The 22,967-nt window shown below is 50.0% G+C and overlaps 1 long non-coding RNA gene across 1 annotated transcript in view; it reads right to left on the reverse strand.

Annotated features, from left to right (window-relative positions):
* LOC138503975 (uncharacterized) overlaps positions 1–22,967 on the reverse strand; it is a 487,513-nt gene that overhangs the window by 124,501 nt on the left and 340,045 nt on the right. Inside the window, exon 3 of the long non-coding RNA XR_011279746.1 lies at positions 6,466–6,548. This is a non-coding gene — a long non-coding RNA (uncharacterized lncRNA). The remainder of the gene's footprint in view (positions 1–6,465; positions 6,549–22,967) is intronic.

Here is a 22,967-nt window from a genome sequence, read left to right on the forward strand (position 1 = left end):
TGGGCCCCCCTTCAACCCCTACTCCCCACCTCTGGGAAAGGGCTGTTTCTGGTTTCCCTCGTGGTAGGCCCTCTGGAAGAGTACCAGTTCCCTACTGACCGGCCACAGTACTAAGTGACAGATCCAATAAACAGATGACATAAAAGTAAATTTCAACAATGTTTTTATCTTTGTCAGGAAGAGTTTCGGATAAGCTATTTACTAAATGGGTCTCTTTACAGCAAAACAGGCTATTCTATGAGAATAATTAAACCAGGCAGTGTTAAGATGGGGCAAACTAGAAAGTATCAGCGTTCCAAATCTAATAAGATACTGATCTCCCTCAGGTTCTTGGGTTTATTGGCTGGCCTGTGGACTGTAGGGCATGGCACACCCTTTTGCTCCAGTTCACAAATAGGAAGGGGCTACAATAAAGGCAGGAAGGGCCTAGGAGTTTGCCTACAACATAAAAGGGATTCCCTCATCGGTATTAGTTTAGATTTACAGTGTCAGTCTTAGTAAAACAATTCAGCATTCCTAACATGGGGATTACTGGTCTCTCCCTAGATCTCTAAGACACAAATGTCTCAGGGGTATAGCACTGTGCAGGCTTCTTGGCTTCACTCTCAGGGTTATAGTGCTCAGCTACCATCTTGCCTTTGCCGACCAGCAAATACTTCATCCCCCTTGCCTTAGAGCATGTACCAGATCTGAGGTTCTTACTCTTTAGCTGCAGGTAGCTCTCTTGGTCCAAGATCTCTGTGGCTGGTCTCTCTTGGTGCCAGGTGTCATCCCAGCATCTGAGATATAGCCCCAGCACCCTCTCTGGAGCTGTTCTCTGCCAGTGTTTGAAATATAGCCATAGACAGGTTTCAACTCCTTCTTACTCTAGGCATAGTCTCAGCTTGCTGAAGGCTATATCACAGACATTGGCAAACAGATATCTTTCTATCTCTTGCTCTCACAGCTTTCCAGAGCACATGTGTACTCCAGCAGCCCTTCTCTGGGGCTAAGGAAACAGGGCCTCCTTGATATTGCCTGTATTAGATGCCTACTGCCAGTGTAGCTGCGGTAGTCAGGTGGTTTTCTTCAGTGGTCTGATGGGGGGTGAGGCATTGTAATTCAGAACTCAGGCAGGATGACTTTAAAAAGTCTGCTGGCAACTTTAAATTCATGTCATGTGTTCTTGGTGTTTGCTTGTGAGCAGCCAGTTTTCCTTCCTTTCCTGTTTGGTACAGTCTTTGCTTTGCACATAAAGGAATTTAATCGTACAGATTTTGAGTTTCTTGGCCTGCTTGCTCCCTTTTTTCTTGGGACTTTTGAGTTTGGGTTTCCAAATGGGTTTAGCACTATATATGTGTTGTGTGTTCATGCCCTTCTGATTATTTGGGGCGAGGGGTGTGGGAGCTTCCATCGGTCTGTTCTGGCTGAGTGAGGGGGTACATTTAGAGTGGTTGGGAAGTGTCAGGCTTTGCTTTCCCTCACCTCCAGGTGGTGCTTGGAGTATTTTGCCTTTTGTTTCTGGGGAGCAGGGCCTATAGCTACATTTAAAGCAATGAAGTGGATTGCTGCTGAATATATAAAGTTGTGGAGATGGGGCGAGATTGCTAGCGCTTTGTTAGGCAGAAACCTGTGCAGTTCTCTCTGGGACCACTGCAAAAGATTTAAGACTACAGGTGTTTGGCAGTAAACCCACTTGGTAGCAGTCTGTACCACACAGATTCACTTGGTAGCTGTGGCTGAGCAGTCAGACTTCCCTCAGGAAGAGTTAGGAAGTATACAGAGTATTCACAATAGGTCAAGAGAACACAATAGAACAAGTAAACACTGACCAGGGCTTGGTGTAAAAGAGATATAATTATTTATTTGAAACCACATCTAGAAAAACACACAGGCACTAATATCAAGCAGTTCAAAAACACAGTCACTAAAAGATATACACTCCCTTCAACGATTAGTTAGACAAGTCTTAAGTAAAGCAACACTTATTTTCAGACAGCGGTGAGCGCTTAACGAAGATGGCACTCTAATCAATCGGTTTAAAAGGAAGAGAAAGGCAGAGCAAAGATAGAAACAGATCCCAACACTTTCGGAAGAACACAGTAGGAGAAGAAGGCAGGTTAAAACCGTAAAGTCAAAGTTAACAAGGCCGGACCCACTTTAAGAGGCTCCGGTCGAAATGTGTCCAAGGTCACATGGTTCGAAGTGCCAAAAAGTCTCGCAATCAGTTCAGAAAGAGTTGGACCAAAAGAAAGGGACCTGTTAGATGGTCACGGCGGCCAGCCCAGTCCAGAAGGTTAAGGGAGTATTATTACCTTGTAGCAATCTTTAGAAAGGGAGGCCTGGCGGACACGGTACCTTAAAGTGGTGAGAACACTCCAGCAGGGGCAGTTTTTCCTGGCAGCGGATGCAAGTCGGTGCTTCGTCCGGGGGAAGAGAGGATCTCGTCGTGGAGGAAGACAGGAGTTCTTTGCACTGCCAGGGAAGAAACCAGCCGCGGAGTTTCTCAGGTACAAGGAGCGGTCCGTTGATTCGCGGTTCAGTGGTGAGTGGCTATCCGGCCGCCGGGGTTCTTGGCACGGGCAGTTCGACCACAAACCGGTCTGGGGTCCGAAGAAAGAAGGTAAAACTGGTTGTGCCCACCAGTCAGGGGAAGAAGCCTCTCCAGCCGGGAGATCTTCTCTGTCATCGGGAAGTGGTGAGTCAGTTCTGCAGGGCTCCACCGGTGGTGTCGTCGTGGTAGGTCGGCTCAGCTTCTCCCTCGTCGGATTCTCATGTCCTGTGGCGACTTCTGAAGTTCCAGTCCCCAAAGCCCTGCTTTTATGCAGCATACCCCCATTCACTCAGCCTAGCTGTCAATCAAACATGCTAAGTGGTGAGCCGGCCGGCTCACCACTTGGGCCAATCACACAAGAGTGCGACTTGAGTTACTAAGGTAACTCAGTCCAGGGTGCCTAAACCCCTTCCCACACCCCCTGTGGTACCCAGACAGAGTGGCACCACTTTTGGAGGCTTCTGTGGAGACGCCCGCCAAAAAGTGGAACTAAGGGCTCGACTTGGGTTGGAGTCACAGAAGAGAACACGAACGCCATTTTAGAATCGAGTCTTGGCAAAAAATACCAACCGGCGAATTAATATTAATTAAATAAACCGGCGGTATGTTCGAGGCTATGAGAATTAAATAATTAAAGTTGGTAGCCTCGAACAATGGGAAAATCCCATAGGGAAATATTTGCGGTCGAATATAAAAAGTAGTTTCCACTGCCACCAGCCAAAACTCGATCAGGGGGGACGGAGACGTACCCCCTCGACTAACAGACCTCAGGGTAATCGAATTGCCCCGACCAGTACGTCCACAATATGATGGTTTGTACTGGTTTATGTTAATAATTTGGGACTAGTAAAGCCAATGGTGACGTTACATGCCCTGGGAGACAGTAGTCAGTCCCAGGGTATGGAGTCTACGGTGGGGTGTCACTATGACACCCCTGTGTTACTGCACGGAGGGTGCCGTGTAACACACATAGTAAAAACACATGAGACCCTATGGAGTAAAGGACCCCATAGCCCATAAAACGCATTAACAGTCAAAGGAACACCATAAATCATGTCCAAGAGTGGGAGAAAAAGAGTCTCACTCTTGGCAGGAGAAAAAAACAAACTCCAGAAATCCAGCAAAGCTGCTGGGGGACTCACTAGGTTAGGAAATTCAGTCTAAAGAGAGAATTCTCCCTAACACGCTTGACTTGCATTTGTTCTGTCTTGGTGTGGGGATATCCCGACTTAACACCCCAAGTGTCAGGGAGTCGGGAAAAGGGATACGTTCCTGGCAGGACAAATGTTGATGCTGGAGTTTTTGAATAGTATATTTTGTTGGGAGCAGGACACTAGAGGGACTATGGGCAATTCCCCACGTAACACCTCCAGGTTGCACATCGCGTAGTGGGAGGGCATCCCTGGTCCCCAGAGCCCCTCTGTGGCCCAAAGGAGGGGATAACTAATGTGACTTTGTTACAACTATTTGATAAGACTACGTGTGGAAAAAAGGCAATACCCTTGTTACAAGTGTGACATAGGTTTGGCGATGAGGAGTGCTTCATTTAGTCTATCAAAGTGTCCCTGGTTTCATAGTTTACCAGCATTCAGTTGGTTTAAGTGATTTGCTCAGTTTGATTATCTCAGAGAGCTATAATACAGTGATTTTACCAATATCACACAATTTAGTCAAGTGGAGAACCTGAAACTAAAGCGCATCTCGGGATGTGATGGGAACTTAATCTGAGCCTTCCTAACTCAAGGTAATGGTCACTGTATAAGGGGGTGCAATTAAGTTCCCCACAGCCCTTACTACTCTGTTTCCAAGGGCTCCACCAATTCTGGAAGCTAAGGGACTTAAAAGAGAATGGTTTGCTCTGTATCACACAATAATGCCAAGTTGGAGTGGGGGTTCGGGGGAGGACGAGGAGACAATGATTTTCTAAAACACACACAATTTGGCATGATGGTTTGAGTGTACCCTGTAGGGATACAGACCTGTGATCTTTGGGTTAGCTAAAGGTCGATGCAGCAGGCACATTAGGCTACCTTGCTGGCATTAGAACCTGTCACATATAGCTGCTTTCAGAATTCCTCAAAAGGTGCCTTGAATGACTGTGCTATCTTAGGTATGTTGAGCCCTATGTGCTATACAGTACAACGTGATGGGTGTAACGATTTGACTTAATCATAACCACTGGGGATTTGACTTGCCAGGTTTCTATTTCATTGTCCTTTGTGCCATTACAGACTGGGACCTACCGTGTGCAAATCATTTTTAACACTGCCCCTAAAGAAGCTGTTCAACCCAAAGTAGCAGGTCACTGCCCCTATGGCATGGGAGCATGTTCAACCTTATCTCCAGTACATCGAGCAAGCCACCACAGTGCCACTTTAGAGGGATATGGCTGGTTTCAGGTGGTAAAATAGTGAGGAGAATGGGCCTCCCAAACGAAAAGAATTGTAACTTCTGCAGGCTTTAGCAGAAACACAAGTGACACAAGTGATCAGCACTGCACAAACGTACCAACCTCGACCTAGTGACATATGGGACAAATAAATGTAACTGGAAAACATCTGCAACATAACCATTTCGTTTTTAGACTGCCACACAAAGCTTTTCAACTTGAAAACAGCTACCTGCCATCCTTAAAATGAAGCCGTGTTGCTGAGGAGCAGATTACAGTTTTCTGTGGGCAAAGACCCCTGGGCTTATGCAGAGTTTCGGTAAAAATGCAGGCGTGCCAGATCTCCATGAGGCTCATCTACATTACAATGAGGGCACTGGGAAGGGAGAAGGTTGAAGGAGACAAGTGATGAAAACATTTAAATTGCCATCATGAGGTTTGTAGTTTTCCTATATGCCTCATTGGGAGGGCGACGCCTAGGCAAACATTTTCGAAAAGAGCTGTCCCCTTTTGCACATGGAACACCTCCCATCCAAAAATGTCAGTCAAAGCTTCCTTCTGTATTTTACCCAATGACTCTCCTTGTCACTGCCTGCCATTACAGCAGCTCAACGTCTCCTACTGTACCAACCCACAACAAGTTGTAATGGGGTCAAGGACAAGCTTGCTAGATATGCAGGCAAGTGAGAGAAATGTGTGCTTTGTGCTTGTGGATGCACAAACTCAGCAACATCCATCTGTGCTAATTATAAAGAACACGCCTAGTCGACTAGTCAGAGAAAAAACCCACAACGCAATGGACCAAGCAGTACTTTATGGTTCAAAGAAGAACTGAGTGTCAGCAGCGCCCACGCAGAGATACAGATACAATTGAGATGCAATAGGTCGAACCAGAGCTGAAGAAATTCAGATGGATCAGTTGTTATGCATATCTGAGGCTCAGTGGACTAATGCTTCCACTAGAGAGGATCTGTGTTGACCTCACGGTTACAAAGTTGGTATGCAGTGATAAGTGATAAAATCGCGGCAAAAATGTCGCCTGTACAAAAAGAATCGCAGCAAAAATGCTGTGGTTTGACCCGTTAAAGGTGTACCCCATTACACCATTTAAGGGGAGCGGGGGTTGGGGAGTGTCCCCCGCTCCCCTTAAATGGTATAATGGGTACAGGGGTTGCGGGGGTGTACCCGGTATCCTTTACATGGATTGCGGCGGTAAAACAACTGCCTTTTTGCCGCAATATTTTGTGTCCACAGCCATTTTTGCCTCGATTTTAACATATGAAACCCACAAGATTGAATGCTGGTAAATCCACTCGGCTCTTCATCTGTCCGATGTAAATAAAATGAGTACCATTGTGTTGTGTTAGGTAATATTAGCTATCTGTTATACGTTGCCAAGTTACCTGAGGGTAATCATGAGGTTTACAAATACACCTGTGATAGGGTGCTAACTATCAAGAAAATCACGTATCATAGACATGAAGATATTCTTTCATATTATGATTAAAACATTTCAGCAATGTAACTGTATAATTATCCTTACCCAGAAAAGGTAATTTTTGATGGTCCTTGAAGATTTGTGAGTACTGCATTGTTCACAAGGGACAGCAAGGCTCCATTATCAAGCTGTTAGTAAACAATGACATATTTCAGCTTTCATTAACAGTACTATATTTTGTAACAATAAATCTATATTTACATTTGAACATACATTAAGGCGCTCATTATGTCAAACACAACTGATGGAAAACTGTCTTGCTTCTGAAGTTACTGCTCTGCTGGGTGGTAAACTTCTTGGTACTGTAATTGAGCAGTACAGACTGCAGTCTCTAATACCGTCAAAGGTAAATACCTTTAAAACACATTGTGAACATCATATTTACTGTTCTGGAGAAGGGATAAAAACATTAAGCATAAATACACATCATTGCCTAAGTCACACATCAGTTCATAACGATTGACCTTCCTGAGGGTATATCAAAGCATTGGGCATGCGAAGTAATAATGCATAGAGTTCCTTAAGACAAAACAGATTTAGTAGCGTAATTAAGCCAGTTTTAAAATGCAAAGTTCTAAATATGTTGCTGAAGAAAAATAGATGAACTAGGGAAAAGAAAGCATCACCCAATCATCACCTTGAGCAAATGAACCACATCATAAAGTGCATTTTTAAGGATGGAATAAAGAAATTGTCAGCAATTTGTGTGCATTAGCTACTCATAAGAAATGCTGTACACTGTTACATCATTTGAATTTTACTCAATGCATACTATGTCTTAAAACAAATAACATCTTGTCTTGATGGATCTATCACTGAAGTAGTGGCCCACCACCCAACATGTTCCCTGCCATAGTTGTTGCATAGGGCTGCAGAGAGAAATCTGAATTGCGTGACGGAGCAGGACACGGAGCAGGGCACGGAGGGAAGACAGTGTTGTTGGCAGGCTAAGTGGGACTCATTCACTGAGGCATTCAATTTAATAAGAACCAAGGAGCGTGTTGTAACATAATCTCTTTATTTTTCCAACAGTAACTATGGCTCCCCTTGCCTCACTCTCCCCTAAAGCTACCCAGCACGGACTCACCTCCCAACAACAAGGAACGGCTCTCAAGCTAGACACTACAATTTGCTCTGACCTTAAATAGAACGTCAATGATTCAATTTCTCAAATCCATCAAGTGGGTCACCTTCACACTCGGGAATGCTGTACTTCTAGACTGTTCAGATATGATACTCTCAGGCATTGTTTCCATGTTTGTGTTTGTGTTCTTCAACTGAGGGTTTGCGATCAATATCCCTGTATAGCGTGGCCGGGCTCCTCCAGCAGTTACCCCGATTATTGGCAGAGTAGTCTTGGGCCCCTCAGAAACTCCCAGCCACAAGAATGGAAGCCTCAGCCATGGGGCAAAGTTACTGTCGTTTATTAGCAAAAAAACATAACAGGGATCACACGAGAAGAACATGTTTCATCTAGAGCTCTCGGCGCCTAAGCATGTGTCGCCCGATTTTATCACGGTGTGACGTCACAAATCCAGGTTCCTTCCCGGAAACCTAGCAGACATTTACATTGGTCAGTTTGGGTAAGTTAGAAATAAAGAATGTATAGGTTAGTTTCGTGATTGGTTAGCCAGGCCCAGTGGCTCCTCATAGAACAACCTGTACTAGCACCCTTTGACAATTTTTCAGTGTCGCTAAAAGACCATTGACCCTCGCAACAAAATATATCCCAATGTGAAAGGTGAATTTGGATTGTGCAAAATGTGTCCTCCCAGCCCTGGGACCCTAGACAGTTCTCAGACTGAATGTACCTCTTCAAGGCAATGCGAAAGAACATGGAGGTTCAAAGCGTTCCCTAAGGTTGCTATTCTCTGATCACCCAAGCCTGAAAGATTGCAGTCAGTTAACAAATTGTGGGCAACACTTGCATCTTCCCCTCTCTGGTTCTCTGGGAACAGTTGTCTCCGTCTGGATCACGTGTGTCGATACGACAAAATGAAGCCCTCTCGTCTGTAATTATGAGGATTTTAGCCTGAATTTCTGCAGGTGGCTCACTATCTCAGTAGCTGGAATTTTTCTGCTTCCCCTTTGTCCTTGGCTGGATGTCCTGTTTCTGCTCGCCTCGAGCTGCGGTGATCATGTCAGCTTGTTTGTGCAGTCAGAATCTGTCTCTACTTTCTTGTTCGTTTCAGAGGCCTAGAAGCTCTATACTATTCCTTATGGCTTCTCCATGTTAGTATCAGTCAGGCGTGTGCAAGCTAGAACTATGAATTCTTTGCATCTTGCGGTTTCAGCTTTGGCAAACAATATGAATATGGAGATATGTATGTGTGTCCGTCCTCTGCCTAAGTGGGCCGTAAGCATGGATGAATATGTGCTTCATGTATAAGCAAGGCTACGTCGTGATGTCAATGATGATGTCATTGGTTTATGGTTTCCAAGTCAGTCGACCTGATCGATTGGTGTCAATTCCACGTCGTCAAATCATCATTGGGTATGGTCTGAATGGTTGTCTGAGAGACTATCGCTTTTCGTACCTGTGATACATCAATCATTGCGGTGATGTGCCTAAGAGTGAGGCATATCTATCATTTCGCTGTCTACATGTCGAGAGTCATGCAGGGAGCATGAGGGTCAGATTTGGCCCATCATCTACATCCACCTCACCTGTCCTCCTCATGGGGTGTTACTGTGTTCTCTGGTGTCTTCTTAAAAAATTATGAGTTCCCCGTAATTTCTTTTGCCTCATCCACTGCTGTTATTCGGGACCCATATGCTTGTGTTACAGTGAGAATGTCCTGTCTGAAAGGAGGCATGGCTTTAAGTCTCACTTGGATGTGGGCGCTGTAGCGTAACATAGTACAGCACCCACATGACCATGAAACAAATCACCGAAAAAATGCACAGTTGATCCAATCTATTGTGAGGTAATAAACCAAACCCCCTCAAACATCAGCTCTACACAAGAAATTCAACGTGGAGTGCTAAATCATCTGTTCTGATTAAGGTCTCTAAACCATTGGGAGAGAAGCTAGCATTCAAAGAAAGGAAATTGACAAGTTTCCGAGTTTACTGCATGCCATCTACTATTTCAATCTCTTTGCAGTGTCCATAACAAATGTTTTACAGACCAAGATCCAAAAATAGGTTTCAAATAAAATGTTAGTTAAAAAACTACTAATAAAATATGAAAAATTACTTTCTTGGCGAGTATGGTTTTCTTTATTTAGCATTTGGCTAGAGGCCTTCCATACGAAAAAACAAGTGAAAAAAACAGAACAAAACCTCTAATGTGATGGTAAATAATCAAACCATTTTTAAAAAAATGTAAAACAATCTCCATTTTACAGTTAGCTAACATATAATACTGCCAGCGATATCCAGCAAACATATACTACATTAATCAGCATCCCAGTCAGGACAAAGATGCCACTAGATAATTTTACAACCGTGGGCCAATGTCTTCTAAAGGCGCCGGCCAGACATTGTCCTCTTTTCATCTTGTCATTGTGTTTCTCACTTAAACCTTCTTTGAATGTGAGGGTCTTTTGAAGATACCTTTTCAGTAACTGGCCCCTTGCAGCATCTGAAAAAATGCAAGCGTTCTCGCCACCTCAAACTGCTGATGGTCAATTGTAGCTGCCCACATATTATTCTTTCTGATCCTTATTGCTTCATACAGACAAAGGGCTACTTTCCAAGTGTCCTCCAGAAATTGATCACAAAAAAGGAATATTGCCATTTCTCTGTAATTGCCAATTAAGGTCCCCTTCATTATCCACACCATGTATTTTCTGCTTGGAAGTCTGTACTCAGGGTGGAAAAAGAGTATGATAAAGATGTACTTTGTGGCCTTGATTGCAAGCACAAATATTATCTTAATACCATTTTTACTCTTGAGCCGTAGTATATAAGAGGTTGAATTTTGCCAGTGCCAAGATGTGTGTCTGCTCAAAAGCAGTGACGTTTTTTGTATACAGTTCTCTTAGCCATTGCTCTCCCTTCTTGACAACTGTTTGGGGCAGCCTATATCCATGAAAGGTGGTTAAAAAAGACACACTGATAACATTTTAAAAAGTTATTTACATAACTACAGGCGCTCACATTTGTACATCTATCCATAAACCAGTGCCACTCCTCTACCCTCACATCCACAACCACCACACACCAGTTTCATAGGTTTTTCTCCCTGTCAGGCAAGGTGTCTTGCAAAGAACGTTCCGCGGGGTGGTGGGTCGCATTAGCAACCAGCCCTACCTGCTCAATGAGGTGTCAAAAGGTTCTGCAGAGCTAAGGCCAGTCCCTTGAGGTGCCCATATGTCCTACGGTGAAGACTAGAACACGATGAGACAAGTGATACTGCCAGGGAAGATTGGGTTTGTCTGGAGGAAAAAGCATACAGCAGAAAACAGTGCCAGTCGCAGGTAGCCGAAATGACGTCTAGAAAGGATGGAAGCTTGAAGAAGGGTCATCAGCACTGGGTATTTAAAGGACCTTCTCCCATGCGGACAGGAGTAGAAGGGTGAGGTACTACACCACAGAGGGTGGTAAGTTGTTAAAGTGGGACTTAAAGAATGCCAGGTAAACCTGGGAGATCAGGACCCCATATCCTTGACAAGAAAGGACCAGCCCCAACCAAGGAGAATGCAACCTGGAAAGGACGAGTAGAACCCAAGAAATATACAGGAAACGAGGAGGGAACTTGCGTTACTTACAAGCCTATGGGGAAACAAGTGGGTGCTCTATGAAAGAACCAGAGGTTGAGATGTGCCGGGCCTCTGCAGCGCCAGAATAAGTTCCAGGTGAGGAGGTTGTATGTTATGTGCGCCCGGTACTCGTTATGAGGTCGGCAGTCATGCAGAAATGGGCTGAGCCAGTACCCATTGCCACAGTATTTAGGTGAGGCATGGGGAACCGCAATAATGGCTCTTGTAAAAGGGAGAGCGAGGAGTAGGAGAAACAGAATAATCATGAATGTGTTTTTTTGCTTCTCTGTTGTCCTGCTCTCCCTCTTTCCCAACTTGTTGGAACCAGATTTTGAAGAAATGTACAGGTGGAAGTGGCAGCATATACCGGACCAGAATTCAAGCAAAGAGGTTGCAAGTTATTTCCTGACTGAAAGAAACATCCTTCCTTTTCTTCTTGTGCTTCCTGGGCTCTGGTTAGGTCAAGTGTCCCCCTTTTGAAGACAGTAGTTGTAAGTCATGTATATTGTGTTTTATCTCTGTGATTTTATTCTATTTCTTTCATTTTTTTATTGTTGTTTAAAATGTTTAATGAAGCTTAAGTTACTAATCTGAAATGAAATGGAATTAATTTTTGTAAATGTTTAGTAAAAGCTAAAGGAGTGTCCCAAGTGGCAGCCTTCCACATTTCAAAAATCGGGACATGCCTTAGAAAAAACTACTTATCCTGCCTTAGCACTCTAGAATGCATTTGAAGACATTGAGGAATATTATCTCCTTTTAGTTCATAAGATTTGGAGATGTATGCAACAATCGATCTAGCAACAGAGACCTTGGAGGCCCTGTTCCCACGGGTATGGTCATCGTAGGTTATAAAGAAACAGCTGCAACATCTAAAATGGTTTGTCCATTCTATTCAGAATTTGAGTGCCCACGCTACATTCAGGTTATGCAAGGTCTCTTCTGCTCTACTCAAATGGGATCTTGGAAAAAAAGACCTTAAAAATATTTTCTAATTTGAGATGGAAACCTGCAATCATTTTGGGAAGGAATGACAGAAGAGTTTGCAAGATTACATTGTCAGGGTAATTCATAGAATTCAGCGCACAAGTAGCGCACGCGGCTGGCGCACAGCGTGCGCGTGCGATAGTCTGCGCCAGCCGCGTGCGCCAAAACCGAATCCGGCGCACAGCGTATTCATGGATTTTAGCTTCCCCAGGCAGCCGTGGCGCACAGTGGCGCAGCGACTCGCTGCAGCGCCAGTTACGCCCCCAGGAACGCCCCTTGCGCTGGGAAATCTCATAAAAATCACAAACCAGCGCAAGGGGCTGCGCTAACCCTGGACCATCACGGCAAGCGGCCCATGCGATTTTCAAGGGTGCGCGGGAAGTTTCACACGTCAAATCCCAGGCTACGTCCATTTCAGGGGTGCGCGGGAAGTTTCACACGCGAAAAGCTAGGCTACGGGAATTGCAGGGGTGCGCGGGAAGTCCCACACGCGAAAAGCCAGGGTACGTCCATTACAGGGGTGCGCGGGAAGTTTCACACGCGAAAAGCTAGGCTACGGGAATTCCAGGGGTGCGCGGGAAGTCCCACACGCGAAAAGCCAGGGTACGTCCATTACAGGGGTGCGCGTGAAGTTTCACACGCGAAAAGCTAGGCTACGGGAATTGCAGGGGTGCGCGGGAAGTCCCACACGCGAAAAGCCAGGGTACGTCCATTACAGGGGTTCGCGGGAAGTTTCACACGCGAAAAGCTAGGCTACGGGAATTCCAGGGGTGCGCGGGAAGTCCCACACGCGAAAAGCCAGGGTACGTCCATTACAGGGGTGCGCGGGGAAGTTTCACACGCGAAATCCCAGGCTACTTCCATTTCAGGGGTGCGCGGGAACGTTTCACACGCGAAATCCCAGGCTACGTCCATTTCAGGGGTGCGCGGGAAGTTTCACACACGAAAAGCTAGGCTACGGGAATTCCAGGGGTGCGCGGGAAGTCCCACACGCGAAAAGCCAGGGTACGTCCATTACAGGGGTGCGCGTGAAGTTTCACACGCGAAAAGCTAGGCTACGGGAATTGCAGGGGTGCGCGGGAAGTCCCACACGCGAAAAGCCAGGGTACGTCCATTACAGGGGTGCGCGGGAAGTTTCACACGCGAAAAGCTAGGCTACGGGAATACCAGGGGTGCGCGGGAAGTCCCACACGCGAAAAGCCAGGGTACGTCCATTACAGGGGTTCGCGGGAAGTTTCACACGCGAAAAGCCAGGGTACGTCCATTACAGGGGTGCGCGGGGAAGTTTCACACGCGAAATCCCAGGCTACTTCCATTTCAGGGGTGCGCGGGAACGTTTCACACGCGAAATCCCAGGCTACGTCCATTTCAGGGGGGCGTGGATAGTTGAACACGCTACTCCGATCGTTGGGTCTTCACAGGTCTTCCCTGTACAGCCTCCACGTCCCCTGCATGCAGTCCACACCACAGGGGATTACCCTGCACACCTGCTCATGACTCCCACCCCCCAGCAGTCATGGGGCACCCTCCACCAGGCCCCCACCCATGTCTCCCACCACCCCCACCCCCCAGCACTGTGGGGCACCTGCCAGCAGGCCCCCACTTATGTCCCACTCATGCCTCCCACCACCCCCACCCCCCAGCACTGTGGGGCACCTGCCAGCAGGCCCCCACTTATGTCCCACTCATGCCTCCCACCACACCCACCCCCCAGCACTGTGGGGCACCTGCCAGCAGGCCCCCACTTATGTCCCACTCATGTCTCCCACCAACCCCACCCCCCAGCAGTCATGGGGCACCCTCCACCAGGCCCCCACCCATGTCCCACTCATGCCTCCCACCACCCCCACCCCCCAGCACTGTGGGGCACCTGCCAGCAGGCCCCCACTTATGTCCCACTCATGTCTCCCACCACACCCACCCCCCAGCACTGTGGGGCACCTGCCAGCAGGCCCCCACTTATGTCCCACTCATGCCTCCCACCACCCCCACCCCCCAGCACTGTGGGGCACCTGCCAGCAGGCCCCCACTTATGTCCCACTCATGCCTCCCACCACACCCACCCCCCCCAGCACTGTGGGGCACCTGCCAGCAGGCCCCCACTTATGTCCCACTCATGCCTCCCACCACCCCCACCCCCCAGCACTGTGGGGCACCTGCCAGCAGGCCCCCACTTATGTCCCACTCATGCCTCCCACCACACCCACCCCCCAGCACTGTGGGGCACCTGCCAGCAGGCCCCCACTTATGTCCCACTCATGCCTCCCACCACACCCACCCCCCAGCACTGTGGGGCACCTGCCAGCAGGCCCCCACTTATGTCCCACTCATGTCTCCCACCAACCCCACCCCCCAGCAGTCATGGGGCACCCTCCACCAGGCCCCCACCCATGTCCCACTCATGCCTCCCACCACCCCCACCCCCCAGCACTGTGGGGCACCTGCCAGCAGGCCCCCACTTATGTCCCAGTCATGTCTCCCACCAACCCCACCCTCCAGCAGTCATGGGGCACCCTCCACCAGGCCCACACAGATGTTCCCCTGCCAATAGGAAATCACAATACAGATCCCAGGATCCCATGGGCAACCACATCCCACCCCATGTCACCCCAGTCCATACACACATCCAAGGTACACATCCATTCAAAAATCAAATACCCATTACATGATACATAACCAATGAGCAGTATGCGCATGAGTCCAAGTCCGTCAGACTCACACAATGGCAACACATGACTGTGAAAACCCAGATTGTGACAGTCAACAAACCAATGAGAGAAGTCCACACAATAGAATCAAAAGAACAATGTATTAAAATGTAAGAAGGAAAAAAAAAGAAACACCTAAATGAATACACAAAGTAACAGGTAAAAAACAAAAAAAATCTAATGAAAGGTGAAATCCAAAAGAACGGGTGCAAAGTCAATCAAAATGGAAATCAAAAACAAACACATTGCCCCATGGTCCAAATAATAAAATCGAAAATATCCACAAACTATGTACAAAGATGATTGTCCGGGTCCAATATCCCTAAAAACCATAAAATGAAACCTACCCAAAACCTAACTAATGCTAACTATATACAAAAAACGTGGGCCATTGTCCAATCAACCCAAATAATAAATAAAAATAAAGGAAACCTACTATCTACATAACTATATACAAAGGCGGCGGGCCAGTCCTGCGGCTCACTGAGAGATGTTATGGGCCAGGGCATCATCGAACTCCCTTTCTATCTCCCCGAGGCGTTCATCCTCAATGGCCCCGAGGGCCCGCAGGGCTGACGCAGTGTCCACCTCCAAGCCCCTGCGGATCTCCTCGAGGCACTCGGCACGCCTCAGGGCCCTCTGCATGGAGTCCACCGCCCTGACCATAGCGAGCCGCCCCTCTTCTGCCCGCCGCCTCTCCGCATCTATTGCGTGGCCTAACCGCTGCCACACGGAAGACACATTCTGTCCAGGGTCCTCCTGCCCTCCAGCCGATGGCTGCCCCTCCGATGTTGATGGCCCCGAGCCATGACGCCTCCCACGTCGCTGCCGCTGCCTCTGCAGCCACTGCCTCTGCCAGCACGACGGCATCCAGGCTGATGGTATCCACCGACGCCGTCGTGCACGTGCCTTGCCTGATGATGCCGGCACATCCTCCACCTGCAGGGGTCCAGTTGCCATGGTGTCCGCACCAGCTGGACCACCGACTCCCGACTGTGGCAGGGATGGGATCCCCACTGAGCCGGCTGCATTGGTCGGGGCAGGTCCACAGGGGGCCCTGGTGTCAACTGGGCCGGAAGACGGCAAGGAGAACGACCGGCGCATACTTTCCACAGAGGAGGAGATGCCCGACACATTGGCCATCACCTGCAGAAAACCTGCGCCAATGGCAGATCCCAACTGGGCCACGTTGGCACGGTGCTCTTCGTGATGATGTGCGTGCTCCTCCCGGGAAGCACGCACGTCATCACGAATGACCCCCGTGCGCAACGCGACCCCAATCAGGACCTTTTCCATGCGCCCACGGGTCCCCTCGTCCGCAGGTGGAGGGGAGTCAGATGACATAGACACCCCCTCCACCTGCGGACGGGCCTGGGACGGGGCATCCATGCTGGTGCATGGTGGTGCACTCACAGGGTCAGGGACAGCGACATGCACAGGCACCTCCACGGCGACCTGTGCTGCCTCCTGCCCCTGGCCCTGGACTGCACCACTTGCACCAGCAGGGATGCCCCCACCAGGCCTCAGGTGTGCCTCAGTCTCGGCCGCCTCCTCCTCTGTAGAAACCACCAACCTGGATGGCTCCTTGCCCTCTTCCGCTGTAGCTGGCCCCTGTGGGGGCTCACCCACCCCTTCCGCCGCAGCCGTGGGGGCATCCCCGCCGTCTACCTCCACAGCGCCGTCTCCGCCCTCTCCATCACTAGCCGCTGCATAGAGGGAGACATAGAACACAAGCATCAGGGCACTGTACAATGGTGCCCTACACAGGAAGCAATATCAGATGACTGGCAATGGTAAAGTACACTTCTATCATGTCCCTCCACAACACATGGGTCAGGCAATACACACACGCAACACCCATGGTCCATGGCATGCACATCAACATACATGTCCACTGCACTCTTCTAAAGTACGATGTCATGGAACTCACATGCATCATTGGTCATGCAAATCACACGCACACACTTCACCTCTGTCACATCCATGTGGCCTCGTACATCACAAACACAGTGGATACAAGGATGATTAGGCAGCATCAGTGAATCTGTACAGTGTCACAGACATGTGTCATGCATCCATGCCATTCAAAAGTCACAGACATGAAGGTCAAGCACACCGACCTCGACACCATACATGTACCTGGCATCAGCATCCATCCCTCACCCACACCCATGTCCACGAACATACACTTGCATGCTCACATGTGTCCAATCTGCATAGGCCTCCTCAGGTTGCATAGCAACACATACAACAACCATGTGATCCACAAATTACTGGTCGCACATGCATCGCCATGACAACACTGCACACATACATGCCTACAAGGCCCATTCCACACATACAGCATCACACAACCAGCACACTGCAACATGCACTGTCTCACACAGCAATGCCTGCACACTTACCGCTCAACTCCAGACGGGTCTCCCTCTCAAGGACCTGGGAGTGGAGCGCTGGGTGTATGCGTGCCAGGACCCTCATTTGGATCGAACTCATGTGGCCCCGGCCCCCCTCCACGAGGTGCCGGGCCTTTGAGAGGGTCCTGGACCTGCAGTCCTCCCAACGCTTCCTGACATGTCGGTTGTCGCGGACTGCCACCCCCTCCGCGTTGATGGCAGTCACGATGTCGTCCCAGATCCGAGTCCGTCCTTCATAGTTGGCGCGGCTACTTCCGAAGAGGGCATCATACTGCCCCAGGACTCGCTCCACCAGGACCCCAACCTCGGTGACACTGAAGCTGGGGCCCCTCTGCCTCTCTGGCTGGGGGTTGCCAGTGGTGCCAGATGTTTCAGTGCCCGACATGGCAACCCCAGAGGCAGGAGTGGGTGGGCAACTTGGTCCTGGGGCTGGGCTGTGGAGTGGTGTTCTTCCAGTCGGGAGTCTTCAGTTCCAGCAGGGGTGGACACAGCAACTGTACGCCTGCAGATGGCTGATGTGCAGGCACCAAATGGCAGGGCACGGTGGCAGCAGGCAGGCAGGCAGGCAGCAGCAGATGGCACGTGGGAGGCTGCTCGGGGCACTGGGGGGCAGTAACTCGGCCTTCTGGGCAGGAGCGTGGTCTTCCGTGTGTGAACGCGTGGCCAGCTTGATACGGAGTGAATTGGCACGTGAAAATCATGCACGTCTGCGTGGAATCCGAGGAAAGGCCCTCAGCGCGTAAGCACGTCAGCACGCGTACGCAATTTCATTGGTCCAAAGGGCCAGGCGCGTAAGCGCGCCTATGACGCACGGGTGTTTCCCAACCCACGTTAAAAAAATACACGTGCCGCGCGAGCGTGTCAGCACGCGTACCCGATTTCATTGGTCCAAAGGGCCAGGCGCGTAAGCGCGTCTATAACGCACGGCCGTTTCCCAACCCGCGTGAAAGAAACACAAGCCAGCCGTTTCCCAACCCGCGTGAAAGAAACACAAGCCAGTGCCAATGCGTGTGATTGGAGGCTGGCCCTTCAGCGCCTACACGCGGAAGTGACGCAGGACCTGTGGGCCTGCATAAAAGGTACATGTAGAACGCCATTTCCTTGTACGTGCTTTTCGTGGAGAGCGAGTTGGTGTATTCTGTACTTCTTGTCAGTTGACACGCGATTTACTTCACGGCGTTCAAAGGTCGTACTCCCTGTTACCTCTGACAGCTTTTTCTCTTTTGCTCTTTTTCCTGGGCCTGTTTCCTCACACAGCGTTCCCTTCTACTGTTGTCCTGTCTCCTCAGACAGCGTCCCATTCTTCTTTTGGCGGGGGTGTTGCCAACGCGCACACGCGCGTCTTTTTGACGCATTTCTCCCTGGCAGACGGTGAGTTGCGCACGCATCTATCATCTGTGCTTGCCCCGTGTGTCACGTACCTCTTCAGAGGTCAATCTAGGCTGCGTGTGACACGCATACGTTCATTCTTGTGTTACTGGATGCCACAGCGTAGTGCAGGGTTTTTTATACGCACACGTGGTTTAGGAGGGGTATCGTGCACGTTCCTTAACTTTTTTGGGGTGCCTGTGCGTTGCGTGACCCGTCATCTTTCCCCAGGGGTGTCATATAGCCTTGCCACTGCACTAGGGTACGAATACCATCTGGTACCCAACCCCTTTGACACCCAATTGCCCAGGACAATTGTGCACACCCACTCCCATACGCACAATAACATCAGTGCCATGGTTGGGAGGCGTGCAAGCCGTAAGGGTGGCAAAGGTGGCCGAGCCACACGTGGTGGCCGTGGAGGATCCACTAGGGGACGTGGTTGTGACTTGCAGGGTGCCCCTGTCCCCCCCAGTCTGGAGGACCAGTCAGGGACACCCATGCCCCCCCTCCCCCCCCAGGTTGAGGGTCATGTGGCTGATACCAACCCTGATCAGCCCTTGTTGGACCAGCCCATTGTGGCACCGGACCTGTCCGAGGGTGACTCCATCGCTGACATCCAGGTCAGCAGGTCCACTGCACGTGCACCGGTGCACATTGGTGTCATCAGGACACGCGCATCTATGCCAGATAGGTCATCTGCTGCCCCCCGTGGGCAGGGTGTGGCTCCATCCACCCCACCTCTCATACACCCTGCCAAGACTGTGTCGGTCCTAGTTCATGCACCTCAGATCAGGCCTGACCCTATCCCTCTACCCCCAATGCCTGCACCTACTCCCATGCTGAGTGTGCAATCCCACACACCCAGTACTGAGTCCACCACGGCTCCTGCCCCTAGTGTCCACAGCGGCGTAGGACACTCTGGATCCCCACCCCCTTCCAAGCGGAAGAGGAAGAGTGCACGTCCGGCACAGGCTGATGCCCCAGGCACGGCTGCACAGTCCGGCCCATCAAGGAAGCCCAGCTTCACAGACGCCGAACTGAATGCACTTGTTCAGTATGTGTCAGACCATGATAGGGAAATGGTCATTGTTGCAGGGTCCAAGACCACACATGCCAGACGCCAGGCACACTGGCAGACCATTGCTGACAAAATAAGTGCCCTTGGAGTAGTGAGGCGCACAGCTAGTGATTGCCAGAAGCGCTGGAATGACCTTAAGCGCAGGGCAAAGGATAAGCTGGCCTCAAGTCATGCCGCAACCTTGGTGACTGGAGGTGGGTCCCCAGCACAGGAAATAGAACTCACACCACACGAGTCCGTAGCTGGATCCTACGTCACTGAGGGACAACTCCAAGGTGTGGGAGATCTCCCTGATTACGAGGCATCATCCGGTGAGTGCACATGCATGTGTGTTATATCCATGTGCATGGTGTGTGTGCGAAGCCTTCATGTTGGGTGCCTGTCAACGGGGTGTGTGGCAGAGTTGATAGTGTCACCCATGTGCCTCATCCAGTATGTTCAGTGCAACACCATGTGCCCACAGCACTATCCCTACTGCCAACAGTGCACATATGGCCCTACACCATGGAAGTTCCCCTTGAATTGTCATTTTGTCACGACATTGTTGCTCATTCTCCCCTGTCTATTCATCTTATGTCTTACATACCATTCCTACACTTTCCCCCAGCCATTCAAGTTCCATCGTCACATGCCTGACATGCAATGATACCACATGCTAATGCGTCCTCTGTATATACATGGCACTCAACATGCTGTCATACTCTGGAATTTGCCTTGACACCCACCTCCTACCTGTGTGCTCTTGTTCCGTCTGGTTTCAAGCCCCATTCCCTCACACTCCATGCTGCTCTTCATGGTCTATCTTCCCTGACTTCTACTGTTCAGACCATCGTGCCCTACTCACGACACCTGCTTGCAAACAGTCAAATGAAGGCACCCTGCCCTCCAATGCGACCCACCCTATTGCTGACAAGTACATCTGAGCCTACTCAAGGTTAACTCTCACTGACATCTGCTCATACATGCCTTTGCCTGTCCCATGGACCCTTCACATGGTCCCAGTCCTCTCTCCTTGCTCCTCTTCCACCATCAATGGTGTGACCCGTTGGGGTGTACTCTTGGCCTCCTTCCAATCCTCAGAGGCCACAATTGATGTGTATGGTAATGGGAGCATCTCAGTCCAAGGCCCTCAGGCCAACCTTATTCTCCTTGACAAATGCTACCCACATCTCATCAACTTCCTTTCCTCTCCTGCTGTCCCCCCTCCTCTCTCCTCATCTATCCTGCACTGCCTCCCTGCACCCTCCCATGATCCTTCTCCGCCTCCCACTCCAACTCCTACACATGCTGCACCTCTGATCTGTAGCACTCCCCGTAAGTCCTACAAGGCTGTCAACCTCCTCCACATTTACACTCCTTACTCTGCCGCTGCATCAGGCATTCCTCCAATATATGTCACTTACATGAGGTAATGCACCTTGACATCCTTGGTCTCATGGAAACATGTCTGACGGCCAGCTCTGTCTGCATCTTTGACACACTCCTACCTGACGTTCAGGAGATCCTCTCCTTGGCCCGGCACTACTGTGCAGGGGGGGGTGTGCCCTTGCCTTCCCTGAGGGTATTCCTGCCACTGTCACTCCTACGTAGACCTACTCCCCTCTGGAATGGCTTGTGTGACGTCTCTCTCCATCTCACCTCGACATTCACAAACTGTGCGTACTGTGTATCGGAAAACTGGTCAAATGTACTACTTCCTTTCTGAGTGGCCTCACCTCTCCTCCTCACTCATGTCCCCAGACACTGAAATCCTCTTCCTTGGTGATGTACGCATCCACCTGCATGCTTGTTGTCCCCCCCACGTGACTTTTCCGTGACCTCAGCAACTCCCTATCACCCTCTGAACTCCCGTCTGTCCCTACTCATTCTGCAGGGCACACTCTTGATGCTCTGATCTCATCTGACCTTCCCCTCTCCATCCCTCTCTGCACTCATCTCTCCTGGAGTGATCACTTTCTCCTCTCCTCCCACCTCACCCTCACCACCCCACAGGCAAAGCCACCCTCACCACTGTCACACACCTTCTTGGTATTCCAACCCATGAAGTGTGTGTCAGTCGAGGCTTATGCTGCCAAAATCTCCCCCCCATCCAGCTCCCCCTTAGGCTCACTCCCATCCTGACAGGGCCCACTCCATGCTCCACTCTATGTCAGGTACACTGGATGTCTTTGCCACGGTCATGACAATCCGCCTGAAGCCCCATGCCAATGCTGACTCCTGGCATGACTCGAATCTTGTGAACCCAAAACACAGGTGCCGGGTGGCAGAGAGGAAATGGCCTGCATCATGCTCATCCTCTGGCAAACTGGCCTGCCGCCTGCACCAAAGGCAATAGCGTCTCACCCTTCTCACCAAGATGAGAGCCCCAATCCAAGGGCACATATCTGCGGCATCTGACAACTCTGCAGGACACATTGAAATCTGCAAGGACCTTGCCGAGCCAGATGCAGTGTGTACCTCCCCTGTCCCCTCCGAGCCCACAGCACTGCATGACTGTCTCTGTACCCCTATAGGCCACCCCCCCAGCACTTGTCTGCGCCTACCACCATCTGCCCTCGACGTTAAGTCCTACTTACCTTGTACAGCACTTCCAGCCGCAACTTCCCCTTGCACTTCATTGTGCCACCCACCTCTGCACTTGCGTTACATGAATGACACCAGCACCAGTAGGATTGTTGAATGGCATCCCCTTCTGCCCCACCACCCCTCAGTGCTCCGCTGTACCTTCATACATTTCTGTACAGGTGCTTCACGAATGCTATATGAATCCATTACAGGTGATGGGGAGGTGGAATCTCATTGTTTACTGCATTTTGTTAATGTTGACAAGGCACTGTGCATCGTGGCCAATTGGGACTAGCAGATCCATGTCCAACATGTTAACTTCTTGATGTGATGAAGCAATGTCAGGACCAGAGTGGCCAAAATCCAAATTAGTTGCCCTCCTCTCCCTCTTCACTTGGTGGCTATGTCACATGCCATGTGTGTGATGGCATGTGCATTTGACATGGCAATCACCGGCCAATGTGTGATGCCAGTGCTAGGCAGCATGGGGAGCAGGCGTTGCTCTCCATTCTCTGTGTCATCATTGTGTGCCCTGAGCCTCCCCTCCAGACCCAGTGATGGTGAATGCATAGGAGGTTTCCCAGTCATGTGGGACATGTGTCATTGAACTACTGGCTCTGTTGTTCATCAGCCCTTGTTGTATGCCATGGTGCTAATGCCTGTTTCCATTTCTCTCTTTCATGTCTTTGCAGGGGACGACGCACTTGTTGATGCT

This window comes from Ambystoma mexicanum, chromosome 11 (genome assembly GCF_040938575.1).
Source record: "Ambystoma mexicanum isolate Mex_15411 chromosome 11, UKY_AmexF1_1, whole genome shotgun sequence".
NCBI lineage: Eukaryota > Metazoa > Chordata > Amphibia > Caudata > Ambystomatidae > Ambystoma > Ambystoma mexicanum.